Below are 8,302 nucleotides of genomic sequence, written 5' to 3' on the forward strand. Positions count from 1 at the left end.
TATAATTGTAACTATATTGGTAATGAGCATACGTGTATGTGCATTAGGGTTTTACTCCGTTTTCTTTTAGAAAAAATGTACGTTGTCTTTTGCAACCTCTTCATACACATTACAACAAACAGAGTCTGCCACAGCGAAGAACATATTGGTACACAAATATATTATCATATATAAACCATATTTATACATCACATAAAACAATTTTAGTATACAATATTATAGAGATTTACCCTTATATACAGAAAAACAAAAAAACATGCATTAAATTATCAGTGAATATTGTGTTTAAAAATTAACGCTGGGGTTACTAAACAATAACTTACGTAGAGTATAACAACACATGTCGTCCATTTTATTACATTGAAAACATCACTGGATTTAAATATTTTTGATTTCTGACAATGTATTTTTTCTTGGTTATTTCAGAATCCACACGTAATGACAGTAGAGGCACGAAGCGAAAAGAATGTAAAATTTGGATATGTTTAAATTTATAGTTCAATTCTTGAAAACTAAAAATGGTGATCAACTTTAAACTTTATATTAGGTAGCTCTAATTGGAAGCTATGAATTTTGTTCAAGGGCATAGTTTGTCTATAATTAGAGGTATTAAGATGACACTTTAAAAGTATTAAACATGCATTGACGGAATAACAGTTCTTAAAACTGGACTTACAATACCATCTGATAACCAAGCACTGTATAATATGTAATATTTAGGATGTAAGAAAAATCGTGCATTTATTGAAATATAATTAGCGTCAAATATGTCAAAATTAAGTACTAATGAAAAGAGTATGCGCTATGTATTGATTTTAACATTTGAATTGCATATAATGAGAACAAGTCCATTATCAAAATCACACTTTTTATCCTTAATTCAGCGTTCACAAAGAAGACAGATAGAAGGTTACATTAACATAGGGTGATACACATGACATCATCAAACATGGAGAAAGACATAATAAAATTAACTCTTGAAATACATTCATTAACGGTAGAAATCGAAAAAAATCCAATTTGAGAACCAAATTACTGAGTTTGAACATTAGAATGAAGAATACTATTCACAATATTTGCAAGTCAAAACATTGTACTACAAAAGCAAAGTGTTAAACAGCTTGTAAACAGCTTGTAAACATTAACGATGCTGAATATGTACAGTAACAGCCTTGATTTTCAAGTGAACACATTATTATCAAAACACCTACAATAATAATGAACACTGATAAAAGATTTGAAGTCATACTAAAACTTTTTATGGTTATATTGCATATTAATATAGCCATTCAAAAGTTATGTTTTTTAAAACGAAATTTACATAAATGATTAAAGCATAATTTGTGGATTGTTAAACATTTGCCAAAAAAAATAAAAATAAAACGAGAACAAATTTCAAAAGAGATACAGATTCAGAATCTTCAATAGTCCAAGCTATACTATTTACCCGCACGTCGGCATCTGCATTGCTCTGGTTAAGGTCAACATTTCACATATCCATATCACTGTTTCTACAACAGATATTCAATTGAAACGTCCCGTTTGTGTTCAGGGTCAATGTGTGCCATAAATGACCATATTTGTTCATGGTATTCATGAACACGTGTAATTATAGAACACACATTTGGTTCAGCAAGGATGCATTTGTAAGAACCACTTAAAATACTGGAAACATTTAATAATTATTATGTCCGCTTGTGTACTTATAAATTTCTGGTTAATTTTTGTGTGCTAGAAGAAATGTAGGTTAAGGATTGCATTGGTCTCTGCATTAGGTTATTGACAGCTAACGTATATTGTACTATCAAAGCGGATCAAAGCGGAATAAAAGTCGAGCGCTGTGTCATTGGACTTGTCTTGTTTTTATTTGTATACAGTATATAAAACATTGATAATAATGAATGCTACATTCAATGAACTGAATAAAATTACAATATAATTGTTCAGTTGCTATGTGACTTTGAAATAAGACATCAAAACTTGATTTAACTGTAATTTCAACAATACTGTTTATGAATTTGAATTTCTACATATTGCATTTTATTTATTTTGAAAACTTATGAGTATAATGGACAAGATTTAAAAAAAAAACAGTGACATTTATCAAATACACTATCACTTTTACTGATATTCAAGTGTACACGGTTTTTTTTCAAATTCAAATACTGTTAAAAAAATTGCTCGGAATTACCCTGATAATATATTCCCTCATTGTCCTTTCATCCATGTTATCATCATCATCATAGCCTTGAATGTTGTTAATTGGCATATATGATTTTCTTCTGGAATATCATGCAGTTTATTGTAAATGATCGCTTTGTTGTGTAGAACAAAACACGAACATATCATTTTCACCGCCTTTTGTGGATTGGTTTTCGTTTTCCTCAATATTCCAAACCGGTTCTTCAAGATTCCAAACAAATTGTGTTATACTAACACGTGTTCTGCATAGTGAACCATTAAACCGTTTATGTTCTGCATTGACTGGTCGCAGCTATGTAGACATAAGATGTATTGAGCAGCCATACCCACTGTCGCAGATCAATATCCCAGCGTGTTGACCTTTTAATTTAAATTTAAATTAAATTGTTAGAAATTTAAATACAAAGTTCATTTATTATATTCCACTTAATTTGATTTGAATATTTAAATGTATTTATTGATCATCATAGAGTAACAGTAAAAATAATATCCGCTTGTCTATCCGTGAGCAATGGCTGAATATTATCTTAAATACATTGATGCACATACATTCTTTACATACATTGTTAATACAAATTGTGTTCACGAGTGTTTGTGGAATGTCAGAAAACCTACCATTTTCAAACAGATTTTTAAGTTCGCAGTTTCTTCAAAGCCTGGCATCATGCGTCCGCCCTGGCCAGTAGGCATTGGATCTTGTAATTTTGTAGTGTGCGTCACACACAGCCTGTGAACATAAAACGTGCATAACATGGTTTCAACATATCATATAAATAAACTAAATAATACATTTTGATTGTTTTGTGCTATGTCAGTTGATATAATACATGATGACATGATTTTTTAGTTCACGAATAGCAACCGGCAAACAATTTTAATGTAGTTGTTTAATAAATTAGTTTTGTTAACAATAAACGTGTTTCATTGAAAAACATTTACATTGAATTTCAGCATTGCACGGAAATAATTGTTAAGCCATACCTGAACATTGACTGTGAGAATACCCTTTCGCCCTATGTAGTCTTCCACGTGATCATTTGGCTACTTTATGTACACGTGAGTGCAATCAATATATCCCAAAGTGCTTGGTGAACCTGAAAGTTAATCATATGAATCAATAAATAAATGGATTTTGTTTAAATGGATTTTGGTTTAAATGTAATTTGATTTGTGACTGTATATCTGTAATATGGAATGAAAGTGTTACTTAAAGTCAGCTAGAAAACTATGTAATATGCTTATGTGTCTTAAATTGATTATCAAATTTAATATCATCATTATTGAAAATGCAATAAATAAGGTCACGTGATAATACAATATGTTTACAGCTGTCGAGTGTTTTTTATTATGAAAAGCATTCAGCGCATTAAAACCATGCACTTTCTGTCAATAAATGCATACCATATAGCATTTAGTTTATATGGCAACTCAATGATAACATAGACAGACAGACAGACAGACAGACGGACAGGGTGTATAAAATCATAGTGCATTGTTTTAAAATTGAATTGTGTGGCATTCATAAGTAACCAATAACAATTGAAATTCATAATGAATTACCATTACATTAAAGAGCTAGAATCAATAATACAATACTCGGTATACTTTATATTTACAATACAAAAAAACGTGAACTTTTGTGATTTCGACCCACCGACTAGAATGCAAAATTGATTAAAGAGAACCGAAGCGCTACTAACTGCCTCACGGCAATTTGAATAGGTTAAGGCAAATATAGTTATATAATAATTGCGACATCTATAAAAACATTTGTTATAGTAATGAAAATAAAATTTATGTCAAGTTTTTGCCTTGTAAACGATTTAAAATAAGTATCACTTATAAGAAATACATATAATGATAGTTAGCGATATTTAAAAAAGTATGTCATTACTTTTACATTCAAACAACACTGTTTATCTATAGAATTGGTGCATGTTCACCGTACATTAAGTTTGGAGATTATTTTCACGAAGACCACACACGCGGATAATTATGAATTTGACAGTTCTCTATAATACATTAGAACAGTTGCAAAAGCATACACCTCATATGCACTCACGTACCAGCGATGGCACCAAGTTCCTGTTTTGCACGGTCTGCACCAGCTGGGAATTTCACGAATGCCGACACTTTCGCTTCCAGAATGTCGCTGACCTGTGGCTGCGCACAAACACGCCTAACCGTTGCCTGTGACAGGCCAGTACTATCACCAACGGTGAGCTGAAGGTCGCCGGTGCCCACGTACCTCAGTTAGGTACATACTGCCAGGGAGACCAGAACTGGCAGACACCTACGGTGGCATAGAGGTGACATTCACTTCTCTTTTTTTAAATTACTCTCCTCTTTTTTTCTAGAAAAAGAGGAGTGCAAAACTAAATTAAAGCGGCGTACAATTAAAAAAAGAGCGGTGCTTCTCTTGTTTTAAATTGCTCTCCTCTTTTTCTATCTCGTGGCCACGAGTTAGCTATGTCGTGGCCACGAGATAGAAAAAGGAGGAGTGCAAAACTAAATAAAAGCGGCGTACAATTAAAAAAAGAGCGGTGCAGTAAAAAAAAAAGGCAGAGTGCATTAAACAAAAGAGTAGAGCATTTTCGCTATCTCGAGATCCCGACTTAGCTCAGCCAATCAAATTGTTTGTTATGTCAATTTAACGTTTAGTCTGGATTACCTGCCCCTTTGTATACAAAGAGTCAGCAGATACAGACAGCGGAGGCGATGGCAATAGTAAGTTTACTAGCAAATTTTAAACGGTGGTTCGTTGTGCAAATTATTAATCTCTTGATCAGTATTATTATTAAGTGTTTCAATGGTATGACTCATTTTCACGGAACGATTGATTTTGTATGAGATTTTTCATTCTTCATTAGTTGAATAGTTTTCGGATAAATAAATGGAAAATGTAATTTCGGATAACATTAATTATTTGGATTAATAGTACCGTCAAAATCCTTATTTTTACCAAAGCTATGAACATTTTTGGCTTACATAATACAATTTATTCTGTTTAAAAATCAATAATGTATTTGTACATCCATTTAATTTGATTGTTTTATCAATGCTCATTTATAACAAACAACTATATAATACATTTTACAAGCCACTGCTCATTCTAATAGAACTATTTAAATTGTCCTATTATACTTGCAATTTTTGCTATGATGGCTGAGAGAGCTAAGCAATTTACATAGTCATAGTACACAAGAGAAAGAGATTATGACACATGCAGGACTAAAACCTGTGATGACCATTATTCTAACATGCCTACCAAGCGAGCTTAAATCCAGATGCTTGTTATTTTCCTTGGTGGGATGATAATCCTGTGTAACCAAGGTCTAATTATTTAAACTAGCCCTGACACTACACTGCTTTCTTCTTTTTTCAGGTTATCAACAGCCAGTCAGTTACAGATGCATTGCAACAGAAACGTTGTTATCTACGTCTCTGATTGCGAACACAGAATTAAACAAAATTGGTCATAATGTAAGCATAATTAAGCTCCAATATTAGATATAAAAGTCAACAAAACTATATGAGCAATGAGCACAGAATTGAGCATTGAGCACAAACAAGATAATAGATAATGAAGTTTTGATCTGCTGATGCAAACAAACTGACCTGAGCTTATACAATTTTATTTTGTGCTCTAAGTTCTGATCAAATCTGTGCTCTCAGCTCAAACATGACACAAATAATCCTTTTTTTTTCTGGAGCTGTTTATTACCTATTAACAAAGTTTTCCTAAAACTAGAAACAATTTTCCTAATATTTTTAGCAAAATGTACAATTGTAAACCAACGAATATCTTGAACATCTTCATATATATATATATATATATATATATATATATATATATATATATATATATATATATATATATATATACAAATTATATTTGCAGCTTACAAACAAGAGATCGGCAGAGCAGGAAGAAGCCATGTTGATGCCCTGGCCATTCTCTTCTTTAACAAATCAGTCATTGCATCTGCACATATGACCACCAGAGAAATGAAGGACTATTGTGGAAACTCAACTATCTGCCGAAGAACTTTAGTTAACCAGTATTTTGGTTTTGAAACTAAGGAAGTCTAACAGTGTTCAATTTGTTGTGATTTGTGTAATAATGAACTGGGGATAGAATATGATTTTAGTAAACTGTCACCTAACTAAAAGCATACATATTATTATTACAAGATTCCTTGATTAATTGAATTTTCACATCTTTTTAGGAAAGTCTATCCTCGAATATTTTAAATATTTTAAATATATTTGATTGGATTTATTAATTTACATTTATGTTTGATGGAAATGTATATTCTATGTTGAATTAATGCATATGTTAGTGTGAGTCTGTGTGTATGTTTGTGTGTTTCTGAGGATAGTGCGTATGGGTGAAAATGTGTGAGAATGGAACGGGAGTTGCGTGATTTATGTTTATAAATTAACATTTGTTTGTAACGATATATCATGTAGTATAAGTTACCTAATTAAGTTCTTTTCTGTTCTTTTCTTAATTGTGCTGCTATGCTTATTTTGCTTGAAAAATGATCAAATCTACCTTAAAAAGAACTTACTTATAAATAATTGACTTTTGACATATTTAAAGAAAGTGTCAATAAAAAAAGATTGGGTGGGGATACAAAAAAGAGGGTCAATCTGGTGACCAGAAACAAGATTTTGTTTGGCCTTTGGGAAACAGTTTAGTAATAAAAAAGTCATTGTCTATAACAATGTTTTTAAAATTAGAACATTCTATGTAATTTGAATAAAGAGTTCAGAACTATTAAGCATTATAATGTAACCCTATTTTTTAACGTCCAATTTCATAATATCACTTAATTTGGTTCTGAGAAATCCATGTGTGCAGATCTTCCATGTTAATCTTCTTTACCGGATTTTTAGCTCGACTATTATATATGAAATATATATAGTGGAGCTATCCTACTCACCCCGGCGTCGGCGTTCCCGTTAGTGTGCAAATGTTAAAGTTTGCGTACCACCCCAAATATTTTCAATGTCCCTGGACATATTGCTTTCATATTTTGCATACTTCTTTACCAACATGACCCCAACCTATAAACAAGAGCAGACAACTCTTATAAGCATTTTGTAATAATTATGGCCCTTTTTCCACTTAGAATATGCATATTATTGATAAATCTATGTTAAAGTTTGCGTACCACCCCAAATATTTTCAATGTCCCTTGACATATTGCTTTCATATTTTGCATACTTCTTTACCAACATGACCCCAACCTTTAAACAAGAGCAGACAACTCTATCAAGCATTTTGTAATAATTATGGCCCTTTTTCCACTTAGAATATGCATATTATTGATAAATCTATGTTAAAGTTTGCGTACCACCCCAAATATTTTCAATGTCCCTTGACATATTGCTTTCATATTTTGCATACTTCTTTACCAACATGACCCAAACCTATAAACAAGAGCAGACAACTCTATCAAGCATTTTGTAAGAATAATGGCACTTTTTTCACTTAGAATATGCATATTATTCTTAAATCTATGTTAAAGTTTGCGTACCACCTCAAATATTTTCAATGTCCCTTAACATATTGCTTTCATATTTTGCAAACTTCTTTAACAACATGACCCCAATCTATAAACAAGAGCAGACAATTGTATCAAGCATTTTGTAAGAATTATGGACCTTTTTTTTATCTTAGTAACAAAGCTTTCAAACTTCAAATATTTTCTTACTATCATGAGGGTACTGTACCTACAAAGTTCAATTTGACCTTGACCTTTGAATGACCTTGACTTTGAAGGTCAAGAGTAAATTTTAGTTAAATTGCCATTACATCTTTATTCATGATCAGATTTTATTAATACTTTGATAAAACAACACTTACCAGAATACCACAATGGATTCCACTCAAACAAAACCCCATGCCCCAACCCAGAACCCCTGCCCCCCCACACTTTTTTTATTTTTGAAAGATCATCTAATAAATGACGACACCCCACATTATACCCCCCTCTCAACCCCCACCCAACCCAAAAAAAGAATATTTTTTTCTTTGAAACATGGTTAAAAAATATAAATATATTTATTTACTGTATTTTTGAAAGACCGT

At 31.7% G+C, this 8,302-nt stretch overlaps 1 long non-coding RNA gene across 1 annotated transcript; it reads left to right on the forward strand.

The window, feature by feature from the left end:
- The first annotated feature begins 4,873 nt into the window (after positions 1–4,873).
- Positions 4,874–6,985, forward strand: LOC127844188 (uncharacterized). The gene is made up of 3 exons (XR_008032599.1): positions 4,874–4,929; positions 5,588–5,685; positions 6,104–6,985. It is a non-coding gene; the product is annotated as an uncharacterized LOC127844188 (long non-coding RNA).
- Positions 6,986–8,302: the final 1,317 nt, after the last annotated feature.

The sequence above is a fragment of the Dreissena polymorpha genome, chromosome 1, assembly GCF_020536995.1.
Source record: "Dreissena polymorpha isolate Duluth1 chromosome 1, UMN_Dpol_1.0, whole genome shotgun sequence".
Lineage (NCBI taxonomy): Eukaryota > Metazoa > Mollusca > Bivalvia > Myida > Dreissenidae > Dreissena > Dreissena polymorpha.